Source organism: Chiloscyllium punctatum, chromosome 12 (genome assembly GCF_047496795.1).
Source record: "Chiloscyllium punctatum isolate Juve2018m chromosome 12, sChiPun1.3, whole genome shotgun sequence".
NCBI lineage: Eukaryota > Metazoa > Chordata > Chondrichthyes > Orectolobiformes > Hemiscylliidae > Chiloscyllium > Chiloscyllium punctatum.
The window spans coordinates 96,345,149-96,365,854 of NC_092750.1; the positions used below are offsets into that span (position 1 = coordinate 96,345,149).

Here is a 20,706-nt window from a genome sequence, read left to right on the forward strand (position 1 = left end):
GTGGGAAGACAGAGAGACGGGGGTCAGAGAGACGGGGACAGAGAGATGGGGACAGAGTGAGGGTGGACAGAGAGAGGGGGGACAGAGAGAGTGCAGACAGAGAGAGGGGGGCAGAGAGAGGGGACAGAAAGAGGGGACAGAAAGAGTGTGCAGAAAGAGGGGGCAGAAAGAGGGGGCAGAAAGAGGGGACAGAAAGATGGGTCAGAGATGTGGGGCAGACAGAGGGGCAGAGAGAGAGGCAGAGAGAGGGGGATATAGAGAGGAGAGACAAAGAGGGGGACAGTGAAACGGGGGACAGAGAGCGCTGGAACAGAGAGATGGGGATAGAGAGATGGGGGACAGAGAGAGGGGTGCAGAGAGGTTGAAGAGAGAGGGGGGACAGAGAGAGATTGACAGAGAGAGGAGGGACGGAGAGGGGGACAGAGAGAGGGTGGACATAGAGCACGGGAACATAGAGATGGGGATATAGAAAGGGGGGCAGAGAGAGAGGGGGACAGAGAGCAGGGGGACAGAGAGCAGGGGGACAGAGAGGAGCTGGACAGATAGAGGGGGACAGAGCGGGGGGACAGAGAGCGGGGGACAGAGAGGAGGGGGACAGAGATGAGCTGGACAGATAGAGTGGGACAGAGTAAGGGGGACAGAGTAAGGGGGACAGAGAGAGGGGGAAATAGAGAGGGGGAAATAGAGAGGGGGAAATAGAGAGGGGGTCAGAGGAGGGGGTCAGAGGAGGGGGCAGAGAGGAGGTGACAGAGAGCGGGGGACAGAGAGCGGGGGACAGAGAGCGGGGGACAGAGAGCGGGGGACAGAGAGCAGGGTGACAGAGAGGAGGGGGACAGAGTAAGGGGTGCAGAGAGAGGGGAGCAGAGAGAGGGGCAGAGAGAGGTGCAGAGAGAGGGGGAAATAGGGAGGGAACAATAGAGAGGGGAACAGAGAGACGGGGACAGAGAGGGGGGGAACAGATAGGGCGGGCAGAGAGAGGGGGACAGAAAGAGTGGGACAGAGAGAGAAGGGACAGAGAGAGGAGGAGAGAGAGAGCATGAATAGAGAGAGGGACAAAGAGAGGGGAGACAGAAAGAGGGGGGACAGAGAGCGGGGAGAGAGAGAAGGGGGCAGAGAGAGGGGGAAAGAGAGAGGAGGGACAGAGAAAGGGATAGGGAGAGGGACAGAGAGAGGGGCGACAGAAAGAGGGGCGACAGAGAGGGGGGAACAGAGAGCGGGGGACAGAGATCGGGGGACAGAGATCGGGGGACAGAGAGAGGGGGACAGAGAGAGGAGGGAGAGAGAGAGGAGGAGAGAGAGAGCAGGAATAGAGAGACGGACAAAGAGATGGGCAACAGAAAGAGGGGAGACAGAGAGGGGGGACAGAGAGCGGGGGACAACGGGAGGGGGACAGAGAGAGCAGGAATAGTGAGAGGGGGACAGAGAGAGGGGCTACAGAGAGAGGGGAACGGGGGGACAGAGAGAGAAGGGACAGAGATAGGGGACAGAGGGGGTGGTACGGGGGGGAGTGCGGGGGGGGGAGACAGAGAGGGGGTACAGAGAGTGGGGGGACAGAGAGAGGGGGGACAGAGGGAGGGGGACAGAAAGAGTGGGTACAGAGAGGTCGACTGTGGGAGGGGTTCAGAGAGAGGGGGCGGGGGAGCAGAGATTGGGGGCAGAGAGAGGGAGGAAATTGAAAGGTGGACAGAAGGGGGACAAGAGAGACAGGGACAGAGAGTGGGGGACGGAGAGAGTGGGGACAGAGAGGGGGGACAGAGAGTGGTGTACAGAGAGGGGGTACAGATAGAAAGGAACAAGATGTGGACAGAGATGGGGACAGAGAGACGGCTGACAGAGAAAGGGGGTCATAGGGGGCTGAGAGGGGTGTTCAGGGAGAGGGGGGACAGAAAGAGGCGGTCAGAGAGATTAAGTCAGAGAGAGGGGGGTCAGAGAGAGAGAGGGGACAGAGAGAGGGGGGACAGATGGGGGGAGAGACAGAGGGGTGACAGAGAGTGGGGTACAGAGAGAGCGGGAACAGAGAGAAAGGGACAGAGAGAAAGGGACAGAGAGAGGGACAGAGAGGGGGTGACAGAGAGAGGGGGGACAGAGACAGGGGGATAGAGAGAGGGAATAAGGAGAGTGGGACACGGAGAGGACGAAAGAGAGAGGGGGCAGAGAGGGGGGGACAGTGAGAGAGAGCGGACAGAGAGAGTCGGGACCCAGAGAGGGTGCTGAGAGAGGGGAAAAGAGAGAGAGGGACAGAGAAAGAGCGCGGACAGAGAGAGGGTGGGCAGACAGGGGGACAGAAAGAGGGGAACAGAAAGAGGAAGGGGTAACAGAGGCTGGGGACAGAGAGGGGGGACAGAGAGAGGGGGGACAGAGAGAGAGTGGGGACAGGGAGAGAGGGGGGACAGAGAGAGCGGGACAGAGAGAGAGGGGGGACAGAGAGAGGGGGGGGACAGAGAGAGGGGGGGGGACAGAGAGAGGGGGGGACAGAGAGAGGGGGGGACAGAGAGAGGGGGGGGACAGAGAGAGAGTGGGGACAGGGAGAGAGTGGGGACAGAGAGAGGGGGACAGAGAGAGGGGGACAGAGAGAGTGGGGTCAGAGAGAGGGGGGACAGAGAGACAGATGGACAGAAAGAGGGTGACTGGGGCAGAGAGAAGGGGACAGAGGGGGCAGACAGAGGAGGGACAGAGAGTGGGGTACAGAGAGAGCGGGAACAGAGAGAAGGGAACAGAGAGAAAGGGACAGAGAGGGAGACGCAGAGAGAGGGATAGCGAAAGGGGTGACAGAGAGAGGGGGTCAGAGACAGGGGGATAGAGAGAGGGGACATAGAGAGTGGGACACGGAGAGGAGGAAAGAGAGGGGGCAGAGGGAGAGCGGAGCAGAGAGAGGGGGGACAGAGAGAGCGGGACAGAAAGAGGGGGACAGAGAGAGGGGGACAGAAAGAGGAGGGATGGGGTGACAGAGGGGGGGACAGAGGGTGTGGACAGAGAGGTGGGACAGAGAGGGAGACAGAGATGGGGACAGAGAGACGGGGACAGAGAGACGGGGGACAGAGAGACGGGGGACAGAGAGACGGGGACCAGAGAGACGGGGACCAGAGAGACGGGGACAGAGAAAGGGGGCCATGGGGAGCAGAGAGAGTGAGGGACAGCGAGGGGGGCCAGAGAGGGGTGGACAGAGGGGGGGACGGGGGGAAAACAGGGGGGACAGAAAGAGGGGAACAGAAAGAGGAGGGACGGGGACAGAGGGGGGAACAGAGGGTGGGTACAGAGAGATGGGGGACAGAGAGATGGGTGTCACAGGGAGCAGAGAGAGTGGGCAGAGAGTGAGGGAGAATGAGGGGGGACAGAGAGAAGGAGGACAGAGAGAAGGGAACAGAGAGAAGGGGACAGAGAGAAGTGGGCAAGGGGTGCAGCGAGGGGGGCACAGAGCAAGGGGGACACAGAGTGGGGGGGACACAGAGAGGGGGAAAGAGAGAGGCGGACAGAGAGAGGGTGACAGAGAGATGGGGACAGAGAGATGGGGACAGAGAGAGAGGGCGGAGAAAGAGGGCGGAGAAAGAGAGTGCGGACAGAGAGAGGGTGACAGAGAGATGGGGACAGAGAGATGGGGACAGAGAGATGGGGACAGAGAGATGGGGACAGAGAGATGGGGACAGAGAAAGAGGGCGGAGAAAGAGGGCGGAGAGAGAGAGTGCAGACAGAGTGGGGGTCAGAAAGAGGGGAATAGAAAGAGGGGACAGAGGGGGGACAGAGAGCGGGGCACAGAGTGGGGGCGACAGAATGTGGGGGACAGAGTGGGGTAGAGAGAGGGGGACAGAGAGTGGGGACAGAGAGAGACAGGGATAGAGAGTGGGGGACAGAGAGAGTGAGGACAGAGAGAGGGAGGTCAGAAAGAGGGGGACAGAGATAAAGGGACAGAGATGGGGACACAGAGACGGGGACAGAGAGAGTGGGTCATAGGGGTTCAGGAAGAGGGAGGACACAGAGACGGGGGAACAGAGAGGAATTGGGGGACAGAGAGGAGGGGGGTAGAGAGCAGAGGGACAGACCGAGGGGGCGACAGAGCGAGGAGGTGACAGAGCGAGGGGGAGACTGAGAGACAGCGGACAGGGAGGGTGGACAGAGAGAGTGGCAGAGAGGGGGGCAGAGAGAGGGGGGACAGAGAGAGGGGAAAAAAGGGGTGGACAGAAGTGGGGAAGAGAGAGGGGGACAGACAGAGGGGGGGACAGAGAGGGGGGGACAGAAGGGGGAAGAGAGAGGGGGACGGGGGAGAGGGAGAGAATGACAGAGAGAGGGGGAGTCAAAGATTGGGGACAGAGAGAGGGGACAGAGAGAGGGGGACAGAGGGGGGTGGGGAATAAGAGGGAGGTGGCAAAAAGAGGGGGGTCAGAGAGAGAGGGACAGAGAGAGGGAGACTGGGGGGACAGAGGGGGACAGAAAGAGGGGGACAAAGAGAGGGAGGCAGAGAGAGAGAGGGGGACAGAGAGAAGGGGAGAGAGAGGGGGACAGATAGAAGGGGGGAACAGAGAGGAAGGGGGGACACAGAGGAGGGGAGCAGAGGGCAGGGGGACAGAGCGAGGGGGGACAGAGCGAGGGGGGCAGAGAGGGAGGAAAAGAGATAGTGGGGGACAGAGAGGGAGGGAAAAGTGGGATGTAGGGGAGAGAGATGGGGGCAGAGAAAGGAGGACAGAAAGGGGCAGAGATGGGGAGAGAAAGTGGGGGAGTGAGATTGGGGGAGAGAGTAGGGAGCAATTGAGAGACAGAGAGGGAGAGTGAGAGGGTGAGAGAGGGATGGGAGAAAGAGGGTGGAGAGAGAGGGAAAAGAGGGGGAGAGAGAAAGAGGGAGAGGGAGAGAGGGGAGTGCGATGGCGGTGAGAGTGGGGGAAGATATTGGGGAGAGATTGGGGAAAGACAGCGGGGAGAGAGGGGAGAGTAAGAGGGGGAGAGATGGAGGGAGTGAGAGAGGGAGGGTAAGAGAGGGGAGAGATTTAGGTGACAGGGTGGGGGAGAGAGTTAGTGGACAGAGAGAGGGGAAAAAAGAGATTGATGTGTAGAGAGAGGGAGTGAGCGGGGTGGAGAAAGAGGGTAGAGAGAGGGAGTGATGGAGGCGTTTTGAGAGAGAGGGGGAGAGAGAGAGGGGGAGAGAGGGGGAGAGAGGGGGGAGAGAGAGAGGGGAGTGAGTGGGGGTGAGACAGGCGAGTGAGTGGGGGTGAGAGAGGGGAGAGTGAGAGGGAGGGAGGGAGAAAGGGATGGAGTGAGAGCCGGAGGGAGAGTGAGGTGACAGAGTAAGGGGAGGGAGCTAGTGAAGCGAGAGAGATGGAGAGAAAGGGGTGGAGAGAGGAGGTGAGAAAGAGAGGGGAGGGAAAGGGGAGAGAGAGAAAAAGGCGAGAGAGTGGGTGAGACGGGGGACAGAGGGGGCGAGACAGAGGGTGTGAAAGAGGGGGACAAGCGAGAGCGGGCGAGAGAGAGGGGGTCGAGAGAGGGTGCAGAGAGAGGGGGTGAGAGAGAGAGGCGAGAGAGAGGGGGAGAGAGGGGGAAGAGAGGGAGAGAGGGTGTTTGGGAGAGTGGGGGAGAGAGAGGTTTGCGTAAAGGGAGAGAGAGTGGGGAGATGGGTGAGACAGAGGGTGTGAGAGAGAGGGTGTATGAGAGGGGGTGAGAGAGGGGGAGAGACTGGGGTTGAGAGAGCGACCACGCGAGAGTGGGGCGAGTGAGAGGGGTGAGAGAGAGGGGGTGAGAGAGAAGGGGAGAGAGAGGGTGAGAGCGAGGGGGTGAGAGAGAGGGGGTGAGAGAGGGGGGGTGAGAGAGGGGGGTGAGAGAGAAAGGGGTGAGAGAGAGGGGGTGAGAGAGAGAGGTCGGGGGGAATTGTGGGGGTTGGGGGAGAGAGAGAGGGCAGAAAAAGGGGGGAGGGAAAGGGGGAGAGAAAGATGGTGAGTGAGATTGGGGGACAGAGTGAGAGAGAGGGAGGGAGAGTGAGGTGACAGAGTGAAAAGAGAGAGAGAGAGGGCAGCGTGAGGGGTAGAGAGAGAGGGGCTAGAGAGGGAGGGCGAAAGAGGGGAGGGAGAGGAGGCAAGGGAGAGGGGGGAGAGAGGAAGAGAGAGAGAGAGGAGAGAGAGAGAGAGGAGGCAAGGAGGGAGAGAGAGGGAGGGGAGAGAGGGGGTGTGGGGAGAGTGGGTGGAGATCGGTAGAGAATCGTGGGGAGAGAGGGGGTAGAGAGAGAGAGAGGCAATGGAGAGAGAGAGGGGGCAGAGAGCGGAGGGATAAAAAGGGGGAAGAGAGAGGGTGGAGAGTGAGGGGGAGAGTGAGGGGGAGAGTGAGGGGGAGAGTGAGGGGGAGAGTGAGGGGGAGAGTGAGGGGGAGAGTGAGGGGGAGAGGGTGGTTTGATAGAGCGGGGTGAGAGAGCGGGATGAGAGAGTGGGGGTGAGAGAGCGGGGGGTGAGAGAGAGAGGGGTGAGGAGCGGGGATAGAGAGTGTGGGGAGAGAGAGGGGGGAGAGGGTGGAGACAGTGGGGTGGAGAAAGTGGGGTGTAGAGAGGGGGGAGAGAGAAGGGGAGAGAGAGGGTGGGAGAGAGGGGGAGAGAGAAGTGGGAGAGAGAGACGGTAGAGAGACAGGAGAGCGGGGGACAGAGACATGAGAGTGGGGGGAAGAGGGGGAGAGAGAGAGGGAGGGAGAGGGAGAGAGGAGGACAGAATGGGGGTGAGGGAGGGGGGAGAAAGAGCGGGAAGAGAGAGGGAGAGAGGGGGGAGAGAGAGGGGGAGAAAGGGGGGAGAGAGAGGGGGAGGGAGGGGGAAGAGGGGGAGAGGGGGTAGAGAGGGAGGAGAGAGAGGGGGAGAGAGGGGGAGAGAGAGGGGGAGAGAGAGGGGGAGAGAGAGGGGGAGAGAGAGGGGGAGAGAGAGGGGGGAGAGAGAGGGGGAGAGAGAGGGGGAGAGAGAGGGGGAGAGAGAGGGGGAGAGAGAGTGGGGAGAGAGGGGGAGAGATGGGGGAGAGAGGGGGAGAGACGGGGGAGAGAGAGAGAGGAGAGTGAGTGGGGAGAGAGAGAAAGAGAGAGAGAGGAGAGTGAGTGGGGAGAGAGTGGCGAGAGAGTATGGAGCTAGAAAGGGGGCTAGGGAAGAAATTATGGGGAGAGAGATGGGGAGAGAGTCAGGGAGAGACGGGAAGAGAGGTGGGGAGAAAGAGGAAGGGAGAGAGAGGTGGGGAGAGAGAGAGACGGAAGGGAGACGGGGAGGGGGAGAGAGGGGGCGGAGACAGAGGGGAAGGTAGTGGGCGTGGGATGGGGAGAGAGAGAGGGGGAGGGGGTTAGAGAGGGGGGAGAGAGGGGGAGAGAGATGGATGGAGAGTGATGTGGAGAGAGAGATGGGTGGAGAGAGATGGGTGGAGAGAGAGAGAACATAGAACATAGAAGAATACAGCGCAGTACAGGCCCTTCGGCCCTCGATGTTGCGCCGATCCAAGCCCACCTAACCTACACTAACCCACTATCCTCCATATACCTATCCAATGCCCGCTTAAATACCTATAAAGAGGGAGAGTCCACTACTGCTACTGGCAGGACATTCCATGAGCTTACGACTCGCTGAGTGAAGAACCTACCCCTAACATCAGTCCAATATCTACCCCCCCCTTAATTTAAAGCTATGCCCCCTTGTAATAGCTGACTCCATACGTGGAAAAAGGTTCTCACTGTCAACCCTATCTAACCCCCTAATCATCTTGTACACCTCTATCAAGTCACCCCTAAACCTTCTTTTCTCCAATGAAAACAACCCCAAGTGCCTCAGCCTTTCCTCATAGGATCTTCCTACCATACCAGGCAACATCCTGGTAAACTTCCTCTGCACCCGTTCCAGTGCCTCCACATCCTTCCTATAGTATGGCGACCAAAACTGCACACAATATTCCAGATGCGGCCGCACCAGAGTCTTATACAACTGCAGCATGACCTCAGGACTCAGGAACTCAATTCCTCTACCACTAATAGCCAGTACGCCATATGCCTTCTTCACTGCACTATTTACCTGGGTGGCAACTTTCAGAGATCTGTGTACATGGACACCAAGATCCCTCTGCTCTTCCACACGACCAAGTAGTCTACCATTAGCCCAGTACCCCATCTTTTTGTTACTCTTACCAAAGTGAATCACCTCACACTTAGCTACATTGAACTCCATTTGCCACCTTTCTGCCCAGCTCTGCAGCTTCTCTATATCCCGCTGTAACCTGCCATATCCTTCCTCACTGTCTACAACTCCTCCGACTTTCGTATCATCCGCAAACTTGCTCACCCAACCTTCTAACCCTTCCTCCAGGTCATTTATAAAAATGAGAAACAGCAATGGTCCCAAAACAGATCCTTGCGGAACACCGCTAGTGACGGCACTCCAAGATGAACCTTTGCCATCAACTACTACCCTCTGTCTTCTTCCAGCCAGCCAATTCCTAATCCAAACTTCCAACTCACCCTCAATGCCATATCTCTGTATTTTCTGCAGTAGCCTACCATGGAGAACTTTATCAAACGCCTTACTAAAATCCATATATACCACACCTACCGCTTTCCCCTCATCCACCTCCTTAGTCACCTTCTCAAAGAATTCAATAAGGTTTGTGAGGCACGACCTGCCCTTCACAAAACCATGCTGACTATCCTTGATCACATCATTCTTATCCAGATGTGCATAAATCCTATCCCTTACAATTCTCTCTCAGACTTTGCCCACAACAGAAGTGAGACTCACTGGCCTATAGTTACTAGGATTATCCCTACTCCCCTTCTTGAACAAGGGAACCACGTTTGCTAGCCTCCAGTCCTCTGGCACTACTCCTGTAGACAAAGAGGACACAAAAATCAAGGCCAATGGCTCTGCAATCTCCTCCCTTGCTTCCCAGAGAATCCTAGGATAAATGCCATCAGGCCCAGGGGACTTATCTATTTTCACCCTTGCCAGAATTTCCAACACCTCTTCTCTACATATGTCAAAACCATCCATTCTACTTAATCGTGCCTCAGTATTCATATCGACAACAATGTCCTGTTCCTGAGTGAATACTGACGAAAAGTATTCATTCAGTGCCTCCCCAATCTCTTCAGCCTCCACACGCAACTTCCCATTACTATCCTTGATTGGACCTATTCCTTCCCTAGTCATTCTTTTATTCCTAACATATCTATAGAAAGCCTTAGGGTTTTCCCTAATCCTACCAACTAAGGACCTTTCATGTCCCCTCCTTGCTGCACTTAGCTCTCTCTTCAGGTCCTTCCGGGCTACCTTATAACTCTCAATCGCCCCTATTGAACCTTCACACCTCATCTTTACAAAGGCCGCCCTCTTCCATTTAACAAGGGATTCCAATTCCTTATTAAACCACGGCTCCCTCACACGACCCTTTCCTCCCTGCCTGATAGGTGCGTACTTATCAAGGACACTCAATCGTTGCTCCTTGAACAAGTTCCACATATCAATTACGCTCTTGCCTTGGAATCTACTTTTCCAATCCACACATCCTAAGTCATGCCTCAACGCATCATAATTTCCCTGCCCCCAGCTATAACTCTTGCCCTGTAGTACACACTTATCCCTCTCCATCACTAGAGTAAAAATCACCGAATTGTGGTCACTGTCCCCAAAGTGCTCACCTACCTCTAGTTCTAATACCTGGCCTGGTTCGTTACCCAGAACCAAATCCAGTATGGCCTCACCTCTTGTTGGCTTATCTACATATTGTGTCAGGAAACTCTCCTGCACACATTGCACAAACACTGACCCATCTAACGAACTTGAGCTATAGCTTTCCCAATCAATATTAGGAAAGTTAAAGTCTCCCATAACAATCACCCTATTACTGTCACTCTTCTCCTGAATCATCTTCGCAATCCTTTCTTCAACGATTCGAGGACTATGAGGAGGCCTGTAAAAGACTCCTAACTGGGTGACCTCACCTCTCCTATTCCTAACCTCAACCCAAACTACCTCAGATGGCAAATCTTCGTCCATCTTCCTTTCCACCGCTGTAATACTATCTTTGACAAGCAAAGCCACACCCCCCCCCTCTTTTACCCCCACCTCTGACCCTACTAAAACATTTAAACCCTGGAACCTGCAACAGCCAATCCTGTCCCTGATCTAGCCACGTCTCCGTAATAGCCACAACATCGAAGTCCCAGGTACCAACCCACGCTGAGAGTTCACCTACCTTATTTCGTATACTTCTGGCATTAAAGTATACACACTTCAAGCCACTCTTCTGTTTACAGGCACCCTCCTTTAATATTGATGCCATATTCCTAACCTCCCTACACTCCAGGTCCTGCACCCAAAAGCTACAGTCTGGGTTCCCATGCCCCTGCAGAGTTAGTTTAAACCCCCCCCCCTCCCCCCAAGAGCACTAGCAAACCTCCCCCCAAGGATACTGGTGCCCATCAGGTTCAGGTGCAGACCATCCTGTTTATAGAGGTCCCACCTTCCCAGAAAGAACCCCAGTTATCCAAGTACCGAAATCCCTCCCTCCTGCACCATCCCTGTAGCCACACATTTAACTGTTCTCTCTCCCTATTCCTCGACTCTCTATCACGTGGCACGGGTAACAAACCAGAGACAACAACTCTGTTCGTTCTAACTCTGAGCTTCCAACCTAGCTCCCTAAAAGCCTGTCTAACATCCTCAGCCCTTTTCCTACCTATGTCATTGGTGCCAATATGGACCACGACTTCAGGCTGCTCCCCCTCCCCCTTAAGGACCCGGAAAACACGATCAGAGACATCACGTACCCTTGCACCTGGGAGGCAACATACCAAACGTGAGTCTCTCGTTCCCACAAAACCGCCTATCTGTGCCCCGAACTATCGAGTCCCCAATTATTATTGCTCTGCTCTTCTCCACCCTTCCCTTCTGAGTAGCGGGGACAGGCTCCGTGCCAGAGGCCTGAGCCCCGTTACTTACCCCTGGTAAGTCCCCCCACCCCCCCACAAGTATCCAAAACGGTATACTTGTTCTTGAGGGGAACGACCACAGGGGGTCCCTGCACTGGCTGCTTCCTCCCAGTCCCCCTCACTGTCACCCATCCATCTGCCATCTTCAGCTGCGTGCTTTTAAAGGGGAAACAAACCTACCCAGGTAAGCTTACGCTCTACCTGCTTCCGGGTCTCGGCTGCCTCTCTGGTCATCGTCACTTCCCCCTGCTGCTCCTGCTCTTTCTGTGAAGAGAGAGTGAAAAAAAAACACCGCTGCCCGCTACTGGTAAGTACTTCTAAAACAAACAGTCTTACCCTAGCTGCTGCTCGCACATCTTTGACTGTGCGATCATAAAAGTAAACTCTGCTCTGGTTCACCTCTGGGTTCTCTGATGTCCACTTGTTCATTATCTAGCTTCCTCAGTCTCTCATGGGTGTATTTTTGCTCGGTATAGTATTTTACTATGACTTTCACAGCTGTTTTGTAAATTAATTGAAAAATGTAGAGCAGGCCAGGCAGAGTTTGAGGAGCAGGAGTATCAACGTTTTGGGCAGAAGCCCTTCTTCAGGAATGTAAATGAATTGTCCACTGCTGCCCGGCTCCTGACCATGTGCTGTTCCATTATCATGTTATTTTTTCCACAATATCTTTGACAGTCAAGAATCCTTTTGTCCAATAAGCGAGTGTATTTTCCTTCAATTTCTGACAGTCAAATTCTGCACCATTTTCATTCCCTGTAATTCATATTGCACTCCCTGAAACATCAACTGTGTATTTCCCCTTCCACAGAAACCAGTAAACAATGGCAAAGCCTTGTTGCCTGTGGAGAGGGTGATGTTTGACTGCCTTGTACTGCTGCACTTTGTATGGTGAAGGTAGTTGGGTAAGAGACATTACAGATTATTCACTCAGCGATATTGAAGAGTAGAAGATATCTGTACAAATCATCATGGTTTTAATTTCACAAAAATATTATTGAGAAGTTTTGACATAAGGCTACAGATGGAGAATATTGTGTCCAGTGACCACAACCATTGCCAAATAAGCAGTTTTTCAAGAATGCCTTAACGGAAGAAAGCAGATCTTAGGGGGTTAGAGTAGGGATTCCAGACCATGTTCCCTTGCAATCTATAGAAACAGTCACACAGGTGAACTCAAAAATAAACACATCATTGAGAGTCTGAACTAAAATGAGTTATTGAGATATGAAAGGGTGTGTGGTGCAAGGAGATAGGAATGATTACAGCCAGGAATTAATTCAAAGGTGCGAAAGTAAATTGTTGTTGCTTATAAATGGGAGTCTTTTGATTGATCAGCAAGTTTTGGTACAAGTGAGCACTTCGGCAGTAGAGTTTTCAATATTCTTGAGATTATCGGGAGGGTGAATGTGGGATGTTGGTTTAGATAATGAAATCTAGAGTTAATAAATGGAATGAATGAGATTTTCAGCAAATGAGCTGAGACTGTGGTAAGGTCTGGTGATATCACTGAAGTCGAAATAGTGGACTTGGAGGGGGTCTGGCCTGTCATCCTCACCTCATTCAGCTGTTTGTCAGTTTGTGAATCAAGTCTGTAACAAGCTCAGGAACTGAGTGGCCCTGGCATAACCCAAACTGGGCATCGCTGAGTAGGTTAATGCTGAGCAGGTGCATCAGCCTTCCATCACTTCACTGCTGAGTGAGTGTGGACTGATGGAGGGGAATTGCCTGAGTTGGATCTGCCCTGTGTTTTTGTGTTGGAACATCCCTGAGCAATGTTCCACAAAGTCAGTCGGTGCCAGTGCTGGAGCAGTACTTGCCTTGGTGGGCAGCAGGTTCTGGAGCACAGCCAACAGTATTATTGCCAAAATATTGGCAGGGCCCATACCTTTACACTGCTTATCCATTTCTTGATCTGATTTGAAATGAGTTTTCAACCAAGTCGATTCATATCTGTGATCTCAGGGACCAATGGAGAAGGCTCATCCACTTGGCACTGCTGGCTGAAAAGCGCTGCTAATGCTGTCCTCTTATCTGTTGCATGAATGTGTGAGACCCCTCCATCAGTAAGGGTGGGGATATCTGTGATGGTTCCTCCAGTGAGTTGTTTAATTGTCCATCACTATTCTTGACTTGGTGTGGCAGAACTGCAGAACTCCGATCTAATCTATTGGCTATGGGATCACTTAGTTCTATTTAGTGTTGCTTGTGCTGTTTGCCATGCAGGTTTGGAAGCTGCACCAGGTTGGCACCTCATTTTTAGGTATGCCTTGTACTGTTCCTGACATGCCCTCCTGCATTCACCATTGAACCAGGGTTGATTCCCCTGCCTTGATGTTAATGGTTAAGTGGGGGATATCAGGCCATGAGATTTCAGATTGGGCTGGAGTACAGTTCTGCTGCTGTTGTTGGCCCACAGTGAGGCAGAAGTTGCAGGGTCAAGAGGGCTGATTGTGTGGTTGTATTTTCCAGTGCATTGGTAGATGTAATGTGGTCCATCCAGTTTCATTCCTTTGTTGAGACTGTGCAGTGATTAATACAATGAGTGATTTGATGGCTTACTGTCGGGTTTCTTTCCCTCAAGGACATTGTCAATGGCAGAAAAACATCCCCAATGGTTCCATGGCAAACGGTAGATTCTTCATTCCAGTTGTTTTTTTTCTTGAATTCAGAGCCACCCTCTACCGATTTGGGATTCAAACCTGAACTTCAGTTGTATATTTTAATATTCTTGATAAATGATAAATACGACAGGTTTGTTCACTTATTTTTAGAATCACTATCAAGGTTTTGTTTATTGTTTTGGAAATAAAAACACTGTCCATTATCCTGTCTCCTCCATCCTCCCCTCCAACAAGAGTGAGGGGCACATGGAGTTTCTCTGTCCATAACATTGAGACAATCCGATCAGCTGCCTCTGCTTCTTTCCTCCCTCTCCACGAGCCCACCGAGCCAAACTGCCTCACAAGGGTGCTCCTCATTTTAGTCCTAAACTTGCATTTCCTCGAGTCCCTTGTCAAGCCTTATTAGAGGTCATCTTGACCATTTACCCTAGTGTAGCTAAATCATGGACATTCCAAATCTCTGTCTCATCCTCCTGCTTGTCACCGCCCTCCCAACTCCCCCTCACAATTCACAGATATTGTTCCATGATCTGTCTGTCTGTCTTTTCTGGTTATGTCCTTCTCTCCCATTCTGCTAAAACCTAATATTTGACCTCACCATCATTGGAAAATCCTGCTCCGTCTCCACTCTCCCTTTCCTTTCTGAATTCATTGTATTTGGTGTCCCTCCAGGGTCTATCTTTGGCTTGTCCTGTTTCTCACCTACATACTGCCAGGAGGTAACATCGCCCAAAAGCGCTGTTGAGTTTCACATGTACACTGACGATGCCCAGCTCTCCCTCCCCATCATCCCTCTCCATTACTCCACTGTTACTCAGTTATCAAACTGCTTACCACGCTTCGATTAGCTGCAATTCACTCCAATGAAAGACTGTAATTGTTAAACCCATTGCCTTCAGTTGCTATTCCAAATTCATTTCCCTTACTGCTGTGTCCCTCCCTTTCACTGGGAAGTGTCTGAGGCAGAACTACATTCTTCACAATATTGCTCTAATATCTGACCCCAAGGTGACCTTCTGATCAGACATCTACGCAATCACAAACACCAGGAATTCCAATCTCTAAAACGTTGCTTATCTCCTTCTCACCCCAGCTCCATTGCTACTGAAACCCTAACCTGTGTTGGTGTTGCCTTTAACTTGACAAATCTGAAACAGAACCCTTGATTCCGCAACTGACCCAGAAACTGGTTCAAGACTCACCCGATATGGGACACATCCTCTCCATATTTACCCTGTCAAACCTTGACAGAATCCTGTATGTTTCAAAGAGATCACCTCTCATTCTTCCAAAGTCCAGTGAGTAGATTCCCAACTTATTCAGCCTTTGCTTACAGGATAATCCCTTCAAAACAGGGATCATCCCAATGGATCTTCTCTGAAATGCCTCCAATAAACTGCTCTATTTCATGAACTAAAGTGACCAAATCTGTTCACGTTACTCCAGATGTGGTCTCACTTGCCATTTGTTTAGTTGCCCTAAGGTATATACTCCAAACTCTTACATTGCAAACTCTTTGAAATAAGGGACAGCATTCCATTCCCCTTCCTGATTCCATGTTGTAACTGTGTGCTCGCTTTCTGTGTTTCCTGCTCATTTTCCCCCAGTCCCCTTGTGGTGCAGCTTTCTACAGTTTATCCCAAGTTATACTTTATTTGCCAACTAGTTGCCCAGGTTTCCTGTGAATATCTCTCTGTAAACTGTTTATAACCTTTTGGAACTTTCCTGTTATGCCTTTTCTAGGAGATTCCCCCCCTCATAATTCGAAACATGTACTGTGAGCACTGGGCAGTGGGAAGCATGCACAGTTGCTATCTTTCAGGGATACTCTGTTTCATGACTGGGAGGAGCTTGTTGCCCATTGGTCAGAATGGAGACATCTTGCCCATCAAGGTGCATGAGCCTTTCACACCCCACGTCTTATTGAGGAGGCTCAGCGGCAGCACGGAAGGAAAGAAAAGGAAGCAAATCCTGCTCTCCACATCTCACTGAATCTTGGGACATTCTGTCTCATGTTCATTCACATGAAGTCCCAAGGTGGAAACTCATAGAAACTCACATAGATTTGTCCTTGAAGTTCCTGCTAACCTCCACCAGGGGTAATGTATACAGTCCTCCTGGGCCAGGAGGAGGGGATTGTATGAGTTTCAAACTTGAACTGACAGTGACGGATGTTATAAACTTGTATTACAGGCAGATATTCAGATGGAAATCTCAGTCATTGTAACGCCAAACTCTGACAGAATTACTCAATACATCAGGACCTGGATATTCATATTGTGTGAGAGTATTGTGTTCCAGATCAATACCATTTGCTGAATAAAAGTTCTCCTTTGAATCAAACCATCCTCTCAATAGATCTTCCCAAATCTTCAACATGTGTCCTGTAACCCTTGTATAATGAGCTGATGGGTGTAAGGTTTATTATTACAACGTGTAACTTTTGTAAACCGCTTTGTCACAGCTCCCCAAATTTCCTTTGCTACAAGGAGAACACCTCAGTTTCCCCAAAGCCCTGATTCCCCAATGTCTGTTTGCTTCTATAAGGTACACATCAGGATTGTGTTGGAACATTCTCCACTTGCCTGCATCAGTGCACCCCCTCCCCACCACCCAACAATATTAAGGAAAGTGAACATCCTCCAAGGGAAAGTACTGTACCCGAGCGGTTTCCCATCCACCGCCTTCAGCATTCCCTCTCCCGAACCTCGAGGCACAGTGGCATCACTGTGTAAAAGATCAAGTCAGCATTGTCCTACCTGACCATAGGACTGCTCTCTCATTAGAGAGAGATGTCTGGTAGTGGTTAACCTGAATATTACCACAGCGCAGGCAAGGGGAGAGGTTGAAAAGGAGAGTCCATTAATTACGGATGGTTATTCTTGATGTGTATTAGCAACACAGATGTCACGTGAACAATTAATGTTAAAAAAGCCCCACAAATTCTGCAACTAAAATCCCCCATTCCTTGAACCATCCTGGTTAATCTCCTGTGCCCTGTCTCAGGGACCCTGCCATCCTTCACAATGTGTGGGCGATCTGTGGTTCGCACAGACCCAGCTGCTCTGAACTGTGTGGGTGATAGCATAGAGCAACAGTTGCACTAAACCTCACTCTCTGGAAGAGAGTGAGAGACCAAAATCCCGAAGGCATTTAAAATCTATTTAGGAACATACTTGCAAGCCCAAGGCTGACAGGTCGATGGGCTCTGTGCTGGAAAATGGGATTAAAATAGTTAGCTGGGAGATTTCTTTACAGCATAAACCCAATGGACCACAAAACCGTTTTCGGTCATGTAGACCACAGACACGTAGTATAGGAATATGACAAGCCACAATAGAAACCAGGTCAGAGAAGGTGATATTAGAATAGATGATACGTGATTGATTAATGTCTATTGGAGGAAATGTGACAGAGGTTAAGCAGGACATTGTGGAGCTCTGGGTGCAGGAATCTGAAATAAAAATGGGTTATCCTGAAAGCTGGAATTAAAGAAAGGCACATCACAGAGATTTGAGAGGGTGGACAAGATTAAAGATAGAAAGTGTGTTGAGACTGGAGGAGATTAGAGATTGGAGGATGTTGCAGAGATTTTAAGATGTCTTTGATACAGAGATAGTGATAGTTCTGAGGCTAGAGATGAATTATAGAGAAAAGGATGAGTTGTTAGTTTTCCCGACACTACCTCTTTACTGATAATGATTGTTTCTCTGTCCTCATCTGCCATTGCCTCAATAGGCCTGTGACAATGAGAGTACGCAGATAGTATGTTCCCGTTAAGGCCAAGGCTGGGAGGCATCGAGAATGCGGCATGACCTGAGAAATTGAGGCTCTGGTCAAGAAAATGAAGGAAGGATATGTCAGGTACAGACCCCACTGTGTTTGTGTGAATCCATAGAGGATGATAAGAGAAGTAGGAGTATACTCGCAGAAAACCAGGAGGCAAAAAAGGGGACATGACATAGCTTTGGGAAATAGGTTTAAGGAGAATCCAAAGAGATTCTACAAATACACTAAAGACAAAAGAATAACTAGGCAGAGAATAGCGACCCTCAAAGATCAACAAGACTGTCTATGGAACAGCAGGAGGTGGGAGAGATTCTTAGTATTTGATGTCAGATTTTACTGAAAGGGGATATGAAAGTTCGAGAAGTTGGAGAAATAAATAGTGATAACTTGGCAAGTGTACATATTACAGAGGAGGTGGTACTGGATGTCTTAAAATGCATAAAGATGGATAAATCCCTGAATCTGATCAGGTGTATCCCAGAACTTTGTGGGTCAATAGGGAAGCTTTTGCCGGGCCCCTCGCTGCGATATTTGTATCATCGATCGCCACAGGTGAGGTGCTGGAAGATGGGTGCCATTATTTGAGAAAGGTGGTAAGGAAAAGCCAGGGAACTATAGACTGGTGAGCCTGAAGTCAGTGGCAGAGAAGTTGTTGGAAGGGATTCTCAGGGACAGGATTTATGTGTCATTGGAAAAGCAAGAAAATATTAGGGAGAGTCAGCATAGCTTTGTGCATTGAAATCAGTAACTTGGACTTGAGAAAGACACAAGGTTTCACATAACACACTGGTTAGCAGGTTCAGTACCATAGAATTCTGGCGGAACTAGCTGTTTGAATACGGAATTGGCTGGAAGGTCAGTCATAGATGGACAGCACAGAAACAGAGACCCGTCGGTCCAACCAGTACATGCTGATCAGATATCCCAATGTAATCTAGTCCCACCTGTCAGCACCCGGCCCATATCCTTCCTATTCATATACACATGAAGATGCCTTTTAAATGTTGCAATCGTAATGGACTCTACCACTTCCTCTGGCAGCTCATTCCATACACGTCCCACCCTCTGTGTGAAAACGTTGCCTCTCAAGTCTCTTTAAAGTCTTGCCCTCGTACTATAAACCTATGTCTTCTAGTGCTGGGATCCCCCACGCCAGGGAAAAGACTTTGTCTATTTATCCTATCCATGCTCCTCTTGTTTTTATATACATCGATAAGATCACCTCTCAGCCTCCGACTCTGCAGGGAAAACAGCCCCAGTCAATTCAACCTCTATTCAACCCCCAGCCTAGCTCAAATCCTCCAACCCTGGCAACATTCTTGTAAATCTTTTCTGAACCCTTTCAAGTTTCACAACATCCTTCCAATAGGAGGGAGACCAGATTTGTACGCAACATTCCAAAAGTGGCCTAACCAATGTCCTGTACATCTGCAACATGATCTCATAACTCCTGTACTCAATACTTAGTCCGATAAAGGCAAGCATACCAAATGGCGCCTTCACTATCCTATCTACCTGCACTCCAAGGTCTCTTTGTTCAGTAACACTCCTCAGGACCTTACCATTAAGTGTATAATTCCTACTAAAATTTGTTTTCCCAAAATGCCACTCCTCAGCCATTCACCCATCTGATCAAGATCCCATTATACTCTGAGGTAATCTTTTTCACTGTCCACTACACCTCCAGTTTTGGTGCCATCTCACTAACTATACCTCCGATGTTCACATCTAACTCATTGATATAAATGAAGAAAGGTAGTGGATCCAGCAGTGATCCTTGTAACACTCCACTAGTCACAGGCCTCCAGTCTGAAAAGCGACCCTCCATCACCACCCTCTGTCTTCTGCCTTTGAGCCAGTTCTGTATCCAAATTGTTAGATCTCCCTATATGCCATGAGCTCTAACCTTGCTGAGCAGTCAGTGTCATAGTGGAGGATGCTTTTTGGACTGGAAGCCTGTGATGAGAAATATGCTGTCAGGCTGGGTACTGGGTCCACTGCTTTTTGCCATTTATATAAATGATTTCTATGTGAATATAGGAGCTATGGTTAGTAGGTTTACAATAGACACCAAAATTGGAGGTGCAGTGGACAGCAAAGTTACCTGAAAGTACAATGAGACTCTGATCAAATGGGCTGAGGAGTGGCAAATGAAGTTTAATTCAGATATATGTGAGGATCAGCATTTTGGAAAAGCAAATCAGGGTGGGACTTCTACACTTAATGGGAAGGTCCTGGGGAGTGTTGCTGAACAAAGAGATCTTGGAGTGCAGGTTCATAATTCCTTGAAAGTGGAATCATAGATAGGCAGGGTAGTGAAGAAAGTGTTTGGTGTACTTGCCTTTATTGGTCTGTGCATTGAGTACAGGAGTTGTGACATCAGTGTGCAGCTGTACAGGACATTCATTCAGCCACTTCTGGAATTCTGCTTTCAGTCCTGGTCTCCCCGCTATCGGAATGATATTGTGAAACTTGAAAGGATTCAGAAATAATGCAAAGATGTTGCCAGGGTTGAGGGATTGAGCTATAGGGAGAGGCTGAATAGACTGAGGCTGTTTTCACTGGAGAATCGGATGCTGAGAGGTGACCATAGTGGTTGATAAAATCGTGAGGGACATGGATAGGGTAAACAGCCAGGGTCTTATTCCTGTTTAGGTGAGTCCAAAACCAGAAAGTATAGGCATGAGGGAAAAGATTGAAAAGGGATATTAGGGGCAAAGTTTCAAGCTGAATGTAGTATGTGTATGGAATGAGCTGCCAGAGAAAGTGTGGAGGCCGGTACAGTTACAACATTTAAAAGGCATCTCACTGGATATGTGATTGGGAAAGGTTTAGAAGGCTATGGGCCAAGGGCTGACATATGGGATGAGATTAATTTAGGATATCTGGTTGGCATGGACAAGTTGAACTGAAGGGTCTGTTTCAGTGCTGTACATCTCTATGGCACTAATAAATTAAAATTAATATAGGTTTCTCTTTTATGGAGAGTTAGCAGAAGGCCAGACAATTCTCCTTGGAACTGAGAAGGTTAAGCAGTGATTTCGACCAGGAGTTGATTTGTTTCTAGGGTATAGAGTGAGAAATTTTTAATGTCACAATTTTTAGTAACTATTTTCAGGTAACTGACAAATAATGCAAAGAAAAATGTGAAGATTATTTTGCTCACTAAGTTCTGAGCATCTGCAACAGTATGACCGACAGCTGGATGCAGATTCAGTAGTTATTGTCAAAACAAATTTGAAATTTAACAATTTTAAGGAAGGATTTGGAGCGCTATGTCCAAATGGGAGGTGAGTTGGGATAGACTGGCACCATCTCCAGAGGGAGAGAGTACAGTCCCAATGGGCTGAATAGCCTCCAGCCCCTGTGCTCTGTGATACT

The 20,706-nt window shown here is 50.5% G+C and overlaps 1 long non-coding RNA gene across 2 annotated transcripts in view; it reads left to right on the forward strand.

Annotated features, from left to right (window-relative positions):
- Positions 1-17,378: 17,378 nt before the first annotated feature.
- LOC140483965 (uncharacterized) overlaps positions 17,379-20,706 on the forward strand; it is a 60,118-nt gene continuing 56,790 nt past the window's right edge. For both annotated transcript variants that reach the window (XR_011962105.1, XR_011962106.1), the window contains exon 1: positions 17,379-17,400. This is a non-coding gene — a long non-coding RNA (uncharacterized lncRNA). The remainder of the gene's footprint in view (positions 17,401-20,706) is intronic.